The 19064-nt window shown below is 45.5% G+C and overlaps 1 long non-coding RNA gene across 1 annotated transcript; it reads right to left on the bottom strand.

The window, feature by feature from the left end:
* Positions 1 to 4462: 4462 nt before the first annotated feature.
* On the bottom strand, positions 4463 to 18732 carry LOC139078503 (uncharacterized). Its single transcript, XR_011531494.1, has 7 exons — positions 18572 to 18732; positions 15815 to 16799; positions 14432 to 14514; positions 9904 to 10085; positions 9192 to 9658; positions 6282 to 6388; positions 4463 to 4924 (listed from the first exon to the last, which is right to left on the bottom strand). It is a non-coding gene; the product is annotated as an uncharacterized lncRNA (long non-coding RNA).
* Between the last annotated feature and the right edge of the window lie 332 nt (positions 18733 to 19064).

Below are 19064 nucleotides of genomic sequence, written 5' to 3'. Positions count from 1 at the left end.
AAATTATTGAGATATTTTACCCTTTTTTGTGGAATTACGTTTTTGAAATCCAGTGTGTGTTTCACTCTTACGGCCCATCTCCATTTGGGCTAGCCACGTTTCAAGTGCTTCATGGCCCCGTGTGGCCAGTAGCTACCATACTGGGCAGCACTGGCCTAAGGATCCTTTTTTTTATGCTGACACCTAACTTTTCCTCTATTTCTGTTCTGTTGCTGTGTTTTAAAGGAGAGAAACCATTTAGAGTCCAAGTCTTACGTCAGATTGAACACTTTCATAGCAGCTCCCATGAGGTATAGAATTTTGTCAGTGAGCCCTCTTTCTGGTTAGACCATTTATTCCTTCCCCCGTGAAACATCGACCGGTACAGAGTGACCAGTGGGTCAAAGCAAAACTACTCGACTTAATTAATTCTAACTTTAGCTCCCTGAAAAATCAAATTATTCCACTGAAAATTACCAGATACATTACACAATAGTGAAAATTTTTTATACTGTTTTTTATTCAGTGTTTCTAAATGTGCACAGAGCATTTTCAATAATTCGTTAGTAACCTTGCAAATTGATAGGAGCCCAGCTATTAGGGAGAACTTTCCAGGCGAAGAAACCTACATGTCACATTAGTTCCTTCCACGTGGATGCTGAAGCTGGTGCCGCCTCCAACGTGACTGGGGAGAAGGCTTCCTCTCTGCACTTGCCAGATTACTGATGGAATTTCTACTCTCGATCACAAGGTCTGGTACCTGCATGTTTCCATTTCATTATCTTTATTAAACATTGTAACATCTTATCTCTACTGTAGGATTTGGGTAAGTTATAAAAACAAAACAAACCACTACGATCCACCGCGTTGTCTCTCCCACTAGTCTGTGAGCAACTCAGGACAGAGGATGCTCCTTCTTCCTCGCTGTCTGGCTGACCTGACTGTCGAGCCGCAATGCCTGGTGCGTCGTTGGTGCTAAGTACTTTTTAACCGGAAGCAGGAAGTTCTGCCTGCTTGCTTACCTTTTTCCCTTTATCATACACTTTCATCAAGACCCAGGACCACACTGGTATTTCACACTGAATTTCACTCATTCAGCAGACGTTCATTGAGTGTCTACCTTGAGCTTGGCTCTGTGCTAGGGGAAGGTGGAGAAAAACAGAGATATACTCCTGAAATTCAAGAGTAAGGGGGAGACACGGAAAAAGTAAGTGTGCTGGGCATTGTGGTTTTAAAATAGCTTCCAGTGAACTTTCCTTCCAGGCGGTCTGCATTGTTCTGTTCTGTTTCTTCCCTTGCAACCTTTTCTACCATTCAGTCTTGAGGCTCAGCATCTCAGGAAGCAGATCCAGGTACTGTTTAGAACAAAGAAATCAAAGGGTGGGGAGGAAGGAGAGGTCCCCACGGGGCAGAGAATGGAAAGGGAAGCTCTCTCAGTGGGGCCAGTGCTGAGGGAGTACAGAGTTGAGAGAGAAGGGGAGAGAAGGGGATGAAGGAGACGAGGGAGAGAATGAGAGAGAGGGCGAGGAAGAGACAGAGCGAGAGAGAGACCGAGAGAGAGGAGGGAAAGGCCTTGCCTTCTCTGCCACCAGCAGGTTCTAGGAGTTGCTGTCAAGTCCCACCTCTGCTAACTGGAAGGATCTCTGAGTCACAGAATGTGAACTGGACTGAACTAAGTTTTAAAATATAAATGACTAAAAAGTGACTAGACGTCTCTGAGCTCTCTGGCTTCCTGGCTATCCTGTAGATAGTGGTGTAACAACGCAAAATGAATAGTAGTACCTGGAACATTAAAACCGACCCACATTGTGCAGCCCTGAATTGGGCCTCCCAGTCAAACCTATGATGACAAGGGATAAAATTCACAGCCAAGTACTTCTCATGTGGCCATAGTATGCTTTTAAAGCAATTTTTCTTTCAGAAATGACTACCTTTTTTCAAAGACCTTGTTAGAGGTTCAACTCAGAGTAGTCCAGACGTAAGACAACAGCCAATCAATTATTATGAGTCCTCACACATAGTATTTGTTCAATAAATATTTGTTGAGTGGGTGAATTCATAAGTGGTCCATAAAAGAATAGAAAATATCTATTTTTTGAAGTTTAGTTGTTACAGTAAGTTCTCAATAACTATTGTAATTCATTACCCAGATGTTCAAATGCAGAAATGCCAGTAATTTGTGTTTTCATATTTAGCCATTAAAGAATTTCTCTAACTTTCTATTTCAGAAAAGCTTATGCTTAGATGTTCATCTTAAAACAATCTTCCAGGCGTATGTGTATATGTTTTTTAAAAAGCTACTAAGCTTTTTATCTTCCAAGGAATACAAGAGAGAGTCTGGGTTTTCGAATCAGACAAACCTGGACTCAAATCACAGCTCTCTTATGGTGTAGCTGTGGCCTTGGTAGAAAACCTAACTTCTCAGAGTCTTGGTAGTCTCAGCTGTGGAAGGAAGGGAGGGAGGGAGGAAGAAAGGAAGGAAGAAAGGGAGGGAGGGAGGGAGGGAGGGAGGGAGGAAGAAAGAAGGAACGAAGGGAAGAAGGGAAGAAGGAAGGGAGGAAGGAACGGAGGGAGGGAGAGAAGCAGAAAGTAAGACAGGGAGGAAGGATGGAAATATCCTTTCAGGGTTGGTGTGGGGGAGGGGTAGATTAGAGACAATGTAAGATTATCTAGTATGGTTTCTGGCACAAAGTAGATAGCCAAAAATTGATAATTATGGTTATTACTGTCAGTAACTGCTGATTGAGTCATCATCCCTGAAATAACCACATTTCTTCTGAAAAGATACAATTGCTTTTTGTCTCTGGTCATCGCTCATGTTACCCTCTTTGTTGCAAGGCTGGTCTGAATGACATTGGCGATTGGTAAACTGGTGTCTGTCTCCAAGGGGTGGGTTTCCTCCAGGCCCCTTCATCATGTCACTCGCTTGTTTTTGAGCAATGGTTCAGTGACCCTTCATTGTCCTCAGCAAGAACCTTGCTTTCCCAGAGACTGCTTTCGGAGGGGTGAGGAGTGGGCAAGCAGGCAAGTCCTAACTGCATAGGGTATTGTGAGGATTAAAAATAGTCCTGGAGGGGCTGGCCCCGTGGCGGAGTGGTTAAGTTCGCGCGCTCCGCAGCAGGCGGCCCACTGTCTCGTCAGTTCGAATCCTGGGCGCGGACATGGCACTGCTCATCAAACCACGCTGAGGCAGCGTCCCACATGCCACAACTAGAAGGACCCACAACGAAGAATATACAACTATGTACTGGGGGGCTTTGGGGAGAAAAAGGAAAAAAATAAAATCTTTAAAAAAAAAAATTGTCCTGGAAAACCTGGCACCAAGGTATTCATTCACAGCATCAATGGACAGTAGTAAATGCATCAGTCAGTGTTTTTCCCATGTACTGAGCTGTGGGCCATGCAGCTGGTAACAGCAAGAACTGCCAGGAGGAGCGATTGAGGGTTGTTGCAGATCCTGAAACAAGAAAGTGAAAACCCCAGAGCAAGGCAAGATCCTGAGGGATCCTCTGAAGAGGAGGCCTGACCAGGACAAGGCGAGAGGAAGACCCACACATGCCCATGGCAGGTGCAAAGATGTTTCTCTCAGCCTCCTGGCCTTCTCAGCAATTCCTTAATCATAATTTTTTTAAAAACCCTCTCATTTTACTTCTTGCCCCACATAATTGTTTTCTCATCTATATGTTTATGCTCAAATTAAACTCTAGTAAATCGGTGACAGTTGTCATCGAAAATCCATGTCATCTAGTGCCCAGCAAAGCCGTGTAACTCAGGTCTTTGCGAAAACAATGGAGAACTGTGTCAGATGGTGTCGGACAAGGTGACCTGGGTGCCATGGCCATCACCTGATGGCTCATGCCAACACTTCCGCACCCAGAGTTCAGGTGTTTTACTTTGGGTCCCTCCAGAAGAGGACACTGAGGTAAAGATTCAAGTGTGAGCAGTTTGTTTAGGAGGTGAGAGCAGGATATACTGGCCGGGAGCAGGGAATTCACTCAGGGGAGTCCAGCACAGAGAGTGTGTGATTAAATCAGCTTGCACTGGGGACCCCAGGAGCTTAACCCCACGGGGGGACTCTGGGAGCCAGTGTAGAGCCCCGCCTGAGGGACAAGGAGCTGAGGAATTCGTACACCAACTCCGCGGGTCATCATTTGACAGCCGCTCCCGGGGGACTGTAATTCCTCAGCACTACTGATGTGAAGGTCACCATATTTCCAATCTTATTTTAAATGAAGTGAAGCTTGGGTACAAGTACAGTGAAAGCGAGGAGAAAGAGGGTGACAGGCCGGGACGGATCGAAACAAGGGTGTCAGAAGGCCCTCGAGCCAGCCTCGCTCCTGCGGAAGCACGTGCACACCTCTCCCCCGGGGCCCCCCGCCTGCCCGGCCCTGAGGCACCCTAGCAGGAGTCCCCACAGCTGCTCGGGGCGCGTTTCTTCATCACAGGAAACCAGCTTCCATAATGGAGAAAATCTTCCGAAAGATTTTGGCATGGAACTCTTAGACGTTTATTTTTAATTTTCTAGATCAAAATCTAAATTACAATGCTTAGGCACGTAGAGAATATACATCAGCAAAGTGTGTGAGCGCCTGTATGTGCTTAGAAACACACCCCTCCTTTCTTAGGACGCGAGATGGAGCAGAGATCTTGCCTGTAGAAATTAACCACCTAAAGTTCAAATTCCGCCCCAGACCAGCATTTCGTTCTCCCGGCTGTCACGCCGCGTGCTCTGACCCGGACGTGACTCAGTCTCCCTAGACGCGCGGTCTTCCGGTCCATCGACCTCCCGGCCCCGCCCTCAGGGCGGCCGGACTCCTGGGAGCCGAGCGTCTGGCCACCACCCAGGGAACAGTCACTTCCTCGAGTACTTGTGGCCCCGAGGAGCACGGGGGAGCCGCCCAAAATGCGTTCCTTTCTTCGCAGGTCTAGCTTTTTTCTGGCAAACCTGAAATACATAAAAATTTAAAATCAGTTTCCCCTTTGAGAAGAGAAAACGAGTGATTTGTTGCAATTATGGGCATTGTCTTGCTGCCTAGAGGAGCAAGAAAAATCCCTCTCTCCACCTACACTGAACCGTGCGGCGGGGGCTTTGGCTGCGCATTAAGTTTGAAATAAGGAAAAACCCTGAGCTCACGTAAGGCATCCTTTCTTCTCTGATTTGCTCCACCTGTCTCTTGTGTGGAGAAATTCAGTATCACCACGAAGAGGCAAGGGCTCCAGCGGGCCACTGTCCCTGGTGGAGAGCTGGGACTGAGCCCAGGGCGGATGGGTCATCTTAGTTCAGGTGCGGTGCTGAGCCGGGGCACAGGTCTTACTAGAATGGCAAGATTGCTCCCCAAAATAATGTCACTTAGTCTTAAGGGGAGTGCCATTGACCTGTCTTTGACGGCAGAATTCTTGAACCCTCTCCGGTATACACACACACACACACACACACACACACACACGAGAGAAAGATACAGACAGACAGAGACAGAGACACAGAGAGACACAGAGAGACAGCCGTGTCCTGCAAGCCTGGAGTTCCTCAGCTTTGGCTTCAAGCTGGAAGAGAAGATTTTTCGGGGAGAAAGCTTGTAGATAAATCATCAAACTGTTTGGGAATTTCAGCACTTTGAAAAATGAGAATGTGTGGAGGAATTTTTTTCTGTGCTGTGTTTCAGTCCTTTTTTTTTCATTTTCCATGACTCAAAAAGAGATTGCCCCTTTACAAGGTCAAGCGTTTTATGCATTTAGTTTCATGTCAGATTGTTAAGGAGAAATGTAAAATTTTGGGTTTCGTGTATGTCCTGGATTTAAAGAAACACAGATGGATTCCACACACTCTTGAAACTGACGTTGCTAGCAAAAAAATTAGTCATCATGACTTGGGCCTTAAAACAGCAGGTTGGGAAAAAAGCTTTCCCTTGTGAACACAGAGTTCATTATTGACCGAAGATCCCCACATAAGTGGTTCAAAATTTTCCCACTGTCACTGAAATAGTAAGTTGTGCAAAGATGCGCAGAAGACTGGATATTTGTTTTTCATCCTAAAATATGCACTCTTTGCCACTTTTGGCCTTAAATGGAGTTTCTACCCTCTCTCATTCTCTGTTTCTCTTGTGTTCGCTACAGCAATGATGTGACTGTCATACTGTTTTGACCATCTGTGCCCTCGAATAGTTATTGTATTGAGTATTTGCTCATTCCATACCCTTTCTTCTAGTACCCCCATGTCTTAATACGCATTTCTTAAAATATGTTTTCTTTATCCAAACACCTAGAAAATGATGAGAAATGCATGGAGAGAGGCAGTCACTTACCTTAGAGGTCATTTTGGTTACTCCATCACAAGGCTATGTGGAAAATCTTTTCCTTATCACTCAGTCTCTTACACCATGGAGTCAACTCTTATTGCTTCTAGAGAGTTCTGCAAAGAAAGAGGATATTGCAAAAGAGGAGGTAGAAAATAAGAGGTGATGGAGTCTCAAGGTTGGCAGGCTTGACGAGATTGTCTGGCCCCATCCCTGCATCCAACACTTTCATCTGTCTACAACTCGCCTGGTTTTGCCTCAATGTGCATGTTTCAGCACAGAGGACTCTCCAGTCTTACACTGCATTATCAGGCAGTTCAGACTGAAACGCAGCAGCTGAGGAATCGTTCTCCTTAGATTCTGTTTAGTTACCATCGACATGATCTCAGATTCTTAGGGAATAAGTTTAACCCCACTGGACATCACAAATTTACCTGTTGGTGATATTATTGTCAGTCTGTCCCTGGGGCCCTAAGCTAGACACAGACAGAGCGGCTCAAGTTGGTCCACTGATGTGTTCCACCACCTGGGTTAGTGCTTGGCACATATTAGTCATTCAATAAACACCTGTGGAAACACCTCTGGTCATCTCAGAGGGCTCCACCTGTTTGGGGATGGCTGCTCATGTTCCCTGTGTTTTTTCCTCCCCTGGACAGAACCATCACAGGAGCCTCTGGAGCTCTTCCGGGACCTGGTTAAGCGTCTCTCTCCACCTGGCTGATGACCTTCCGGTGATTGCCTCCTTTCCTCCTCCTTTCTCCTTCTCTTTTCACCTTCACCTCGTCTTTCCCTTCCCTTTCCACTCCTCTTCCTCTTTGTTCTTTTTCTCTGGTAGATGATAGATAGACAGATAGACCAATGAGTAGATAGGTGATAGATAGAAAAACAGACAGAAGATGGCTAGATCATTAAAGAATGGCCCCTCTGGCCATGCCTCTCAGTCATGGGGCATTGGAGCTGCTGGTGGTGAGATACCAAGGAGGTCAGCTGAGCACCATGTGGCCCCATTGTTGCCGGACCCCGGTCCACAGGTCAGTTGACCTCTTAGATTCTTACATCCACCCCAGGGAATTTTGGTTCAGAAATTCTCTGTTGGATCTCAGGAGCTACATTTTTAAAAGAAAAAATTTCTGGGGCCAGCCCAGTGGCTCAGCAGTTAAGTTCACACACTCCACTTCAGTGGCTCACTGATTCGGATCCCGGGTGCAGACCTATGCACTGCTTATCAAGCCATGCTGTGGCAGGCGTCCCACATATAAAGTAGAAGAAGATGGGCAGGGATGTTAGCTCAGAGCCAATCTTCCTCAAAAAACAAAACAAACAAAAATTTCCCCGGAGATTCTTGTTCACAGCCAGCTTCACATTGACCTAACCCATGTGAGCCCTGAAAGTGTTTTATCAAATATAAGCCTGGCCTTCCCCTGCACAACAGAAGGGATACCCACTGCCAGGATTCACGTTTGTGCAAAGTAAAGTGGATACCTAATGACACAGGATGCCTTAAACAACCTGAAAGAGGAAGGCCGAAAATCTAGCTTAGCTAAAATTTTGACATTAGCTCAGCTCTGGAGCCACGCACCTATTGCCTGTAGGGCCTGGGCAGCTCCCATGGTTGAGAGGAGCTGAAAACAAGACCCTTGGCCCCATACCAAGGGGGCAGCCACCATTCATCAACTGATGCCAGGCAGGAGTATGGGCCCAATGTTGCTAAACCTTCCTGATTTTAAAGAAGAAGAAATCTAAATGTTTACATGAAATTGCCCAGCTTTCTGATGTTGGCAATTATTGCATTAAAAAAAATAAACCTGACTTGTTTCTGGATTCAGCTTCAGCCTGGTGATTTGCTACCTTTGGCTTAGACTGCCCGTGCTGAATAAGTTATTCTGAGAATTATACTTCTTTACTTTAAGTTGTAAACATTTATCAAGCATTATATCAGTTAGGATGAAGTTCAGCTACTAGTAATATAAACCTAAAATGACAGTGGCTTAAAAATGATAGAGGTGTGTTTTTCTCTCACATTAAAAATGTCCAGGGGTAGATGGCCCAGCAGTACAGTCGGAGCTACATGACTGACCCGTCTTCCTGCACTTTCTTGTTCCTGCTCACCAACCTTGGCACAGGGCTTACATCTTCAAGGTTGACTCATGGTCACAAGATGGCTGCTAGCACGTCAACCATCACGTTTGAATTCTGAACAGAAAGACAAAGGAATGGGAGAAGGAGGATCGGCTCTCAGTTGAGTAAGCCCCTTTTAAAGAATTGTCCTGGAAGTCCTGTCCAAAACCCTCCACTTGCACATTCATCACTTTTATGTGGAAGGGAGAATGGGAGACATGGTTTTTAAACTAAGCATAATGACATACCCAACGTGGGTCTGTTCTTAAGAAGAAGGGGCCATTGACACTGGTTATGCAGTCAGCATTCTGTCCCACACACGTCCAGTATGATCCAGAAGACTGAACCTCAAAGGTGAATAATCGAGTGTCCTTATCCTCAGAAACAAGTCAAGTGGGAGAGTAGCCGCACCGTGTTGTAGTTAGTCGTGTATGTACATCTGAGTGTCATACTGACCATGTAAACCAAGTGCTACGGGGACACAAAGGAGGGGACGAACTTGTGGAGGTGACATCCAGCAAGTCTAGCTCTTAAGCAATGACCCCATAGCCGGGGAGAAGTCGTCCCAGTCACTTACTTGCCCGCGGATCTCATTTCTTGATACGCCCTAGAAAGATGCCCTGGAGGGCTTTGAAGAAACGTTAAAACTCGGCCTGGTGGAGAAGGAAGGAAAGGGTTTTCAAAGCAGGGAGAATGACTAAAGAAAAGTGTGACATCTCATGTTCGTGGACGTAGGAGCCCAGGTAAGGAAGGACGGGGGCCGGTTCTACATCAGTTACTCAACACACCTCATAAACATACCTCATCAACACACTTCATAAATCGCAGAATACGAGCATTTTTAAAAACAATCTTTACGCAGAAGGAAATAGGAATATTGTGGATGTCCAGATGATGACTCCGAGCTTTCCCATTTAAGCAATCACATCTGACTCATTTCTGCGTCACTAGTACTTGGCAAAGAATAAGATCTTAACATATGCTTGGTGAAGCAATGTTTTCCCTACTTGGGGACAAAGATAGTCTTTTCTGTTTATAATGAATGAGGCTGCATGAATTCCAGAAGGTGCTGGTAGTTATCTTGGGACGTGGAGGGGCATTTTAAGAAGCAGTCAAAATACGAGAGCAAGGCAGCCCAAAGTCTAAGATAAAACAATTCCTGGTGATATTACCGAACAGTGGAACTGAAATTATCCTGAAGTCAGAATATATCTGTAGCCAACAAATTCTCTTGATCACTTTCAGTTTTATTATTACGTACTTCAAACCTGCAGACAAGAATAGAAAATTATATGACAAATATCAGTGTATCTACAACACGGCATTTTAAAACTGACATATTCCCATCTGCGTTTTTTAAAGAAACCATGTTAAAGATGCTGTTGAAGCTCTTTTGTGCACCATGTGATCCAATGTCCTAAACTGCCATTACTATTCCCCTGTTGTTGGTTATGGTAAGACCAAGCCCTGTAAGAAAGAGACACAAAGCTTCAGGGCTTTCAAGAATATCTACCTTTATGTCTTTGTCACTTAGCCCCAGTGCAAGCATCCCAGACAGGAGGGCCAGCGCTGTTCCACAGGTCTTTCAGGGAGCACAGCTCCTCCCTTCCTGTAACTCCGTCATCACCTGCATGGTTGAAGCTAGGTCACTGCTGCTCCCAGCTCCAGCTTCCAGCTGGTCGGAAGGGAAAGAGTCTGGAAGGGACACACCCATGTCTTAAGATGCACACCCATATATAGACACATCCCTTTCCCTTGTGTTCCACTGGAGAGAACTTAGTCACACGGTCACACAGAATGTCACAGGACATGGGGAAATATTGGCTAGCTGAGCTACCACATGCCTAGCTGGGTCTCTGAGATAATGGAGAAAGAGAAGAGTGGATCTGGTAGAAAACCAGCAGCCTCCTACAGGCCATGCTTTGATACCATTACCATCTGCACCTGCGTACCCAAACACGACAAGGGAAAAGGGGAAACTAGAGTAAGCCTCCCAAACCGGGGCACGCCACAGAAGTAACAGTGAATGCAGGCAAGCTTCCTCCTCTGTCCAGAGGGGGAACTTCTAGCTGTCGGTGTTTGATGCGCACCCTTTATTAGGACAAGGGACATTCTTCTCAGGGCTACTTTGCTACGTGCTTTTAGTTTTCAATCACGAATGATGGAGGACTTCTATTTTATGCTTTTGGGGCCTCTATTGAGACGATCACATGATCTTTCTCCTTTAGTTTGTTAACAGTATGTATCGCATTGAGAGATTGTCTAGTATTGAGGCAGTCTTATAGTGACAGGATAAGCCTGACTTTGTCATTGGATATTTTTGATCACTGCTGAATTCCATTTCCTGCATTTTAGTTAGGATTTTTGCATTCATGATTATAAGTGAGATTGGTCTATAATTATCTTTTCTCATACCATTCTGTCTAGTTTGCATATGAAAGTTCTATTAGCCTGATAAAATTACGTGGGTAGCCGACCTTTTTAGATCTAGACTCTGAAAAGATTTGTATGGGGGATGTTTGTTCCTTGAAGTTTCTATATACTTGCCAGTTGGAGGGTAGTATTCCAATTCCTGATACAGTTTCTTGAGTTGAATCAAGTAGTTTACTTTAAATATTCTTTTAAAAAAATGTATTTGCATTTAAGGCTATAAATTTGCCTCTGGGTGTGATTTTTGCTCCATTCCACAAGTCCTGATATATATGATTGTCATTCACAATTGTCGTTCACAATTCTGTGATTTTTCCCTCTCATCCGTGTGGTAGGTTGAGTAATGGCCCCCAGAAGACACCCGTGTCCTGATCGCCGGAGCCTGAGAATGTGACCTTATATGCAAACAAAGGCTTTGTAGATATGACTGAGCTAAGGATGTCAAGATGGGGATTTATGCTGGAGATCTGGATGGGCTCTAAATGCGATCCCATGTATCTTCATACTATGAAGGCAGAGAGAGATTTCACACTGACAGAAGAGGAGGCAGCCATGGGACCGCAGAAGCAGAGCCTGGGGCGATGCAGGCTTGGAACGTCCTGAGCCGCCAGAAGATGCAAGGAACAAATTCTCCCTGGCGCTCCCAGAGGAGCACAGCCCGGGCAACGCTTTGATCTCAACCCCGTGATACCAAACTTTTGGTCAGACTTTTGGTCTCCAGAACTGTGGGAAAATATTCTGCTGTGTGAAGCCCCCGAGTGTGTGGGGATTGTGACAGCAGCCACAGGAAACTAATACACCCGTGAACCATTTGGAAGCACATTTCTAAGTTTCCCAATATATGTTTGTCCGTTTTTTATTCTCATTTTTGTTGATTTCTGTTCTAATTGCTTTTACTTAGAAAACAATTATTCTTATGAAATTGGTTATTTGAAATTTGCAGACAATTCCTTTGTGACCTATACATAGTAAATTTTTATAAATACTCCCTGTGTACTTGAAAATAATATATAGTCTTCATTTAGGGGTTATGGAATTGTCTCTATATTTATTAGAACAAAGTTTTTATTTTCCTGTTCATATCTTCTATATCCTTACCAATTGAAGTCTGCTCAACCAATCATTTTTGATATATATTAAACTACCCCAGTGGGTTTATGGATTAGTCAAATTTTCCTTGTAATTATAGCAACTTTTGCTTTTCGAATTTTGAGGCTACATTGTTAGACGCATACAATTTCATGACTTCTATGTTTCCTCCCCCTAATGCCTTGAGGCCCTGGTTCCATGCCCTGTCCCATATCAGGTGAGGGTGAACTGACTCGGATCCTGGTCAAAAGGCTGTGCCTTTACCCTTTCTCCTCTAGTCTTACAGATCTGTAGTCTCAAATCCCATCCACGCCCTCGTGTAAAACATGGGGCTGGCCTCTAATTCCTTCACTTTTTCTTTTTTTTTTTTCAGCATATAGTAATGCTGCCTAGGCCAAATTCCTGACCAATGCTGCTTTCTCCTGGACCTGGGGCATTTTGTATTATTTTGTGTGTGTTTGTGGTCTTTAGATATATTTATGTGGGGTTTTTTTTGTTTTTTGAGGAAGATTGGCCCTGAGCTAACATCTGTGTCCATCTTCCTCTACTTTATATGTGGGATGCCACCTCAGCCTGGCTTGATAAGCAGTGCACAGATCTGCGCCTGGGATCCAAACTGGTGAACCCCAGGCCACCAAAGCAGAGCACGTGAACCCAACCATTATGCCACTGGGCCGGCCCCTATTTAGGTGGTTTTTGAGCCTCAACTATGATTTTTTCTCATCTATTTTTCAGAAGCGTTTGGAGGAATGCCCAGAGCCACCTTGCCTAGAAGTATTCCTGTATGTTTAAACAGGTTGAATAGGGTGTTATTTGCTACTAACAGACATATGTCATTCTTTCCACTTTATAGATCAGAAACCTGAGGCAGAGAAGCCAAATGACCGTCCCAAGACCACATAGCTCACAAGCAAAGGATCCAGAAATTGGGTTTAAGTCAACTGGCTGCAAAGTCTAGGTTCTTTTCCTTTTACTATCCTGCTTCCAAAAGAACATTTCTGAAGTTTTAAAAAGAATAGGCTTTTTCCCCAACTTGGGCCTGCACAGCTTTGACCCATTCCCCACCAGCCCCTTCTGCCTCCTCCCCTCTCTATGCCTGTGATCCTAGCTTGTTTCATTGACAGCAACACCAAAGCCGGATTGAACTGATGTTGCCATCTTGGGGTTTCTCTATAGTTCTTACTTTGCTGGCTTTGCTTGGATCACACGTCTCCTGCGTGCCTGCCTTGGAGAGGACGTGGGCTCACTGTGATTCCTGCCTCCTCCATGCCAACCAACCATCCGGAAAATGGACCCCAGCAAGCAGAGTGGGTCTCTTGAAAATCAGCTCCTCTGTGATGTCTGCATCTCCTCTTGTAAGTGTGACCATATACCCTTCATCATCAGAGAAAATTAACACTCTCATCCACCTTGTTCTCCATCATTACTCTGCTCCCAGCCTCAACATTCAGCCGATTACAGTCATTTCAAAGGAATACATTTCCATTTTCTGATCCTTTTGTTTAATGTAACTGTCCCAAAATTTGGACCAGGCCATGCTCTTTCTTTTCCTTCCTCTTTGCTCTTTTCCTCCCGATGAGCTAGAGAAGAAGCTGCTGTGTACTCTTTTTCCCTTTGCTATTGGTCAGATGGTATTTACCACATTGGCTGAATGAGCAGGAAGTATCGCATACCTGAAGAAATCTTCCAGTTGTCATAGCGTGCAGTCAGCAGATACGACGACACAAATAAAGTTAAAATTAAATCAGCTCCAGGAATGTGCTTTCCAGTGTGTATAAATAGCTCTTTCAAGAATGAACTTTCTCCCGACTTAAAGTTTAAAAAGCCATAGTAATGTATTTTGTCAAACAGACTATTGACAGTGACTCCTGGGTGGAGAACTGAGCGAGTGTGCGGTAACCCTGCATAAGCAGGATCAAAGCACGTTTGTAATGAAATGAGGCATCGTGGCAATTTAATCATGAAGCGGGTTTCTCAGAGATCCTCCCAGGAGCCCTTATTTCATGGGATGAGCCCTGAACTGACAGGTCGGGGGCGTAGCAGACTCCTCTCACCACAGCTGCACGTTCTCTCCCCCTCAGCTGTCCCCTACGCCAGTGACTATGGTGTGACCGCTTCTGTGCAGGCTCTCACCAACTTCCTGCAGGTGCTGACATGGCACTTACACAAAGGTGAGGGACATGGTGGGGCCCTGCTAGGTGCTTAGATGTGCAAAGCCTGCGTGGAAGGTGAGGCCCCACAGGCTTGTGGAGGAGCCAGTGGACAGCTGCTGCCCCCTTCTTTCTCCTAGAGCAGTGCTCCCAGACACCCTTCACCCAGCTCTTGGAGCCACCCCCTGGGATCAGGCCACCAGATCCAGGACACCCTGGGCACTGCCTCTCCATCTGTCTGTGGCAGGCCCTGCCCTTCACACTGGCTCCCTGGATAATAATCCCCAGTGGAAAGCTTGCACTTAAGCCTTTGCTTAGGCCCTGATTTCTGGGAAACCCAGGCAAAACATAACAGCTCAAAAACATCCACACCTGGGAAATGCCAGGTCCCCTACGCCATCGTACGGTGGCCACGATGCCCGTCAGCTTCTTACAGGTCCAGAGGAATCCTGCACCTAAGCAAACAAAGAAACAAACAAAAACCTGCTAACTGCTTATCTTTCTTATACAAATTACCAAAATCATTTCACCAGGAACCTCCTTTGGAAAACAGCTCTTCAAAACTGAGTGCAAGCAGCACAGCTCGGGATATGCAAATACAGAATTTACTGTATGTACACTGAGGATTTAGGGCTGTTTCCAGGAGTCTATGTACGTGAGTGCTGTCGTGGGTGGAATGTTGGCCCCCAAAGATATCTCCATGTCCTAACCCCTGGGACCTGTGAACGTGAACTTACTTGGGAAAAGGGTCTTCATTGAGGGAACTAAGTTGAGCATCTTGAGATGAGAAAATCGTCTTGGATTAGCTTGGTTGGCTCTAAATCCAAACACAAATGTTCTTGTAGGAGAAAGAAGAGATGTCTCCAGCTGCGAGGAGAAGGCCCTGCGAGCGCGGAGGCAGAGGCAGAGGCCAGATTTACACAGCCATGGGCCTGAAACCACCAGAATCTCAAAGAGGCAAGGACAGGTTCCCTTCCAGAGTCCTTGGACAGAGTGCGACCCTGCCAACACCTTGATTTTGGACTTTTGGCCTTTCAAACTGTGAAAGGACAAATGTCTGTTGTCTCCAGCTGCCCCATGTGTGCTGGTTTGCTAGGACAGCCATGGGAAAGTAACGCAGCTGCCAGCGTGCCTAGGGAAAAAGACACATGCAAGGGAACTTCTTTGTCACCTAGACACATAAATCTGGAGTGGGCCAAGTGCCGGGGAGCTCTCCTTGGGGATCCATCTCACACAGAGAGATTTTGAAGACCACGTGCCACCTGAGGGTGAAGCAGAAGGGAGGAGAGGCGTGGCAGAGAACGCCAGCGCCTGGGAGACTCAGCTCTGTCTGACCAGCGCTCGAGCACTGCACACATCCATTCAAAGTCCCGGCTCTTGGTTTGCCTCATTTGTAAAAGGGTTTCAGTGGTTGCTGAGCTCCCCTCCAGCTCCAAAGTTCTGGTATCACCCACAGGAGTCCTTAAACAACTCGCCCAGTGCCTTTTAAATGGTTGTAATGTACAAAGCAAGGAAAGAGCGAAGAGGAGAAGGGAGGGGAGGGAATAAGCGGCTGTTCAAATTATTAGGGACATGCTTAACACACAAAAACTGATTCAACTTTAGGCTCATCCCAGTATAAACACCCAGGCAAGGCGTCCTCCTTTTCTTCTCCACTTTGAGTGACTTACACTTGGGAGGACTGTGAAGCCTACAGGTGCTTTTGCAAATTTGGGTAACAGTGGTTGAGCTGTCCTTAGGATATTTAGACCTCACCTGTGAGTTACCTTCCAGAGTTTCACTTCCTTGACCTATTTCAGAAGGAAAACGTGAGCAGCAGCTTTTATTGCAAACCCTTTTGTAAACACAAATTTTCTGAAGTTTCTGCAAAGCTGTGACTTCCATCATCTCTTTGGTCTTTTCTGGCTGGGTCTTTGAGGTCCTGAGCGTTCTTGGGGAGGTGGGACGGCTCAAACTCTGTAATGCAGAGGCTCACTCACCATCCACATTCCCTTGGAAGTTCCAAAGTTTCTTTTCAGTGTTGCTTTCCAAATAGTGTGACCCATGAGTGTTTCAAGAAAGTCAAGCTGGATTTTTTCCCATAGGTTGAATTATATTTTAAAAAATCACTAGATTCATTCACTACTTAAAGGTTCCGTAACAAATTAGCAGGTAGTTTTCTACTTTTGAAAACCATGTCTCTGGGGGCCGCTTCCCCGTCTTGGAGTGAGTTTGCACGCAATGGGGCGCCCGCCCCCTCGTCAAGCTGTTCCTGCCTATTGCACAGCTCCGTGATGCCTATGTCCTGCCCCACCAGCCTGTCAGGGGTGGTAGAGGGGCCTCTGCAGGACGACCTCCAGGCTGCAGGAAGCAGCAGAGAGATTCTTGAAAAAGTGCCAGATGGAAAACACAGTGACAGCTTTGGAATCTTTCCAGGGCCCAGAAAACAAGCACTGCAGAAACAGTCATTTCGTCACAGGGACTTGAGGAAAGAAAAAAGAAGTTACTAATGTCTCTCCGATCTCTCCCCAGAGTCTGAAGTAAACAGACAGAAAAGAGCATATATTTCACACAGACATTTGCACCGGACATTTGTAGGATGTTAGAATGATGGTCTTCGTGGAGTGAAGAAAGCCCTGAACAAGAAACTAGGGGCTTGAATTGCAGTCCTGACACAGCCGCACGCAAGCAAGCCCTTGGCTGCTGGAAGCCTGAATTCTTCCTCTGCAGAAGGGAGGGCAGTACCCGCTTGTCCAGGCTCCTGTGAGGACCAAATAAGGTTGGCTGAAATAAACATAGTTTGTAAAAACGGTATCTGTCACACACACCTGAAATATCCTTAGGAAAGGTCTCAGAGGGCACTTTCCCAAAAGGGACATCCAAGCATTCTCAGATGGTTCTGTAGTTTTCTACAAAGTAGGAAAGTATCTTTGATGTTCAGGTTCTTTTTTTCCTTTTTTGAAAAAACAAGTCAATTGTGAGATTCCTCACCTTGTGAGGTAGTCAAAGATGTGTGCACACTGTGGCCACCTGAGTATGTGTGACTGCAGATGGTCACTGGAATAATTTGCAGTTAAGGGACCTGTGGTGATCTCACGGTGTTATACCCAAAAATAGGGTACTCAACTTGAGTGACTAAACCAGAACTAAAAACACTCTAATTTCCGCATTCTCCTGGTGATTTAAATCTTATAAGCCTATGAAGGCCATCACTTTTCCCCTCACCCCTTATCTTCTTGGAAAAATATCTTCTCAAGTGGAGCAAAGAAGCTGGACAGATTTTCCCATAGAAATATGCATAATTATGGGCCTCTGTTCTTGTGCAAGAACTTGGCATCGAACAGACCATTGATACACCACAGAAATTAAGATCCCACAGCTCCAAATCACTATACTTATCTCAACGAGGAACATTATGTTCCAAGTGGTGGACTGTCAGAACTGGAAGAGATCTTTTTTTTTTTAAGAAATAAAAAACAATTTTATTATTTATAAATGGTATTATTATCTACATAGGAAACCAAAAGTATCTACATATATATTAGTACATTTAACAAGTATATGTAGCATGTTTAGTGGATGGTAAGTCAATTTAGAAAATCAATTTATTTTTAATTTTTAATACCAGCCACAAACTGTTAGAAATACTTCATGGACTGCGTCTCTGCCAGGCCCATCAGCTGAGGAGACTGAGCTCTCCCTTGTCTCCGAGTAAGTCGGGTGTTCATGGCGAGAGCTTCCGGTTTGAGGGGCAGGAATACTACAAAGGGTGGGACTTTGGACTCCGACAGACTCAGTTGAAGTCCTGGCCTCCCCAGTCACCACTAAAGTGAATGTCGGTTTTCTCACTTATAATATGGAGGTGATGATGACAACTCTCAATATGGCTACCTGGCTCAAATAATACAAGCAAAGGTGGTCTACAACGAGAAACCCTTTAGAGTTGGACCACTGCTGCTAACTGAGTCAATGAGAGCCGCCTGCGTCTCGGCTCTTCCACTCACCCCTGAATGACCTTGCGCCTCTCCAGGCCTCAGCTTCTTCTTCTAAGTAGGGCTCATATCAGTGTCTACTTCACGGGGCGGTAGTGAAGATGACATGAGCTACTACAAGGAAAGCTCCTAGAATAGTGCCTGGCACATGGCACGTGCTAACTCTTACTAAATTTTCATGTCTGCCCAGAAGAAAGCTGTCTAAAAAAAGAGGGGATCCCAAAGGTGACCCAGGCCAACCTCTATGTCAGGGAAGAAAACTGAAGCCCGAAGTATTTCCTCTGGTCACATGGCTGGGTCACTAGGAGCTCCTGGCTCCCAACTCACTATTTTTCCCATATACTGCTCTGCTTTGTGAATAAAAGTCTATAAGAGGACTATGCTATCCCCACTGGCTACCCAAAGGGGTCACAAATCCCATAAAACTGTACTTTTTATAGATAAGGAAATGTAACTCAGAAAGTGTAAGAAGATTGTTTAAAGTTGCACAGCTCTGCACCATCTGAAATTAATAGATATTCATTATGGCCACTGGACCAACCATCAACTAGCTGTGTAAGCTGTAGCTAGCCACTTGGTCTACTTCCTTGATACTCAAATGAGTGGTCTGTGGGTCAGCATCCTCTGGGGGCTTGGTAGAAATGCAGACTGCCACGCCCCTCCCCAGACCTCCTGAACCAGAATCTGCATTCCAAGGTTCCTAGGAGAAGCAGTCCTCTTTTCGCTCATCTATAAAGGAGGCCAAGGAATGAGATGTTCTAGAACTTCCAGCTCTAAATTCTTCTCACTTCTCTATACCTTCAAGTTCGCAATTCTAAAGAAATATTTCAAGGCAAAAATGGTTATGCAGGCCGTCTGCAGGTCAAGGTGAAGGGAAAGTGGACAGGGTGTGTTTCTTTTCATTAGGGATGCTGCTTTCTGGGTGTCGGGAGCTCTCCTAACTCTTTGTTGTTCTGTGTGTGACGCTCGGATCAAATGATTGATGGGGGCCAATAGGAGTCCTGGAGGCCTGGGCGCTTGTCTCATCTCTGCCA

The sequence above is a fragment of the Equus przewalskii genome, chromosome 22 (assembly GCF_037783145.1).
Source record: "Equus przewalskii isolate Varuska chromosome 22, EquPr2, whole genome shotgun sequence".
NCBI lineage: Eukaryota > Metazoa > Chordata > Mammalia > Perissodactyla > Equidae > Equus > Equus przewalskii.
Note: the sequence above shows the minus strand (reverse complement) of the source record. Positions and strands in the feature narration are given on the sequence as shown.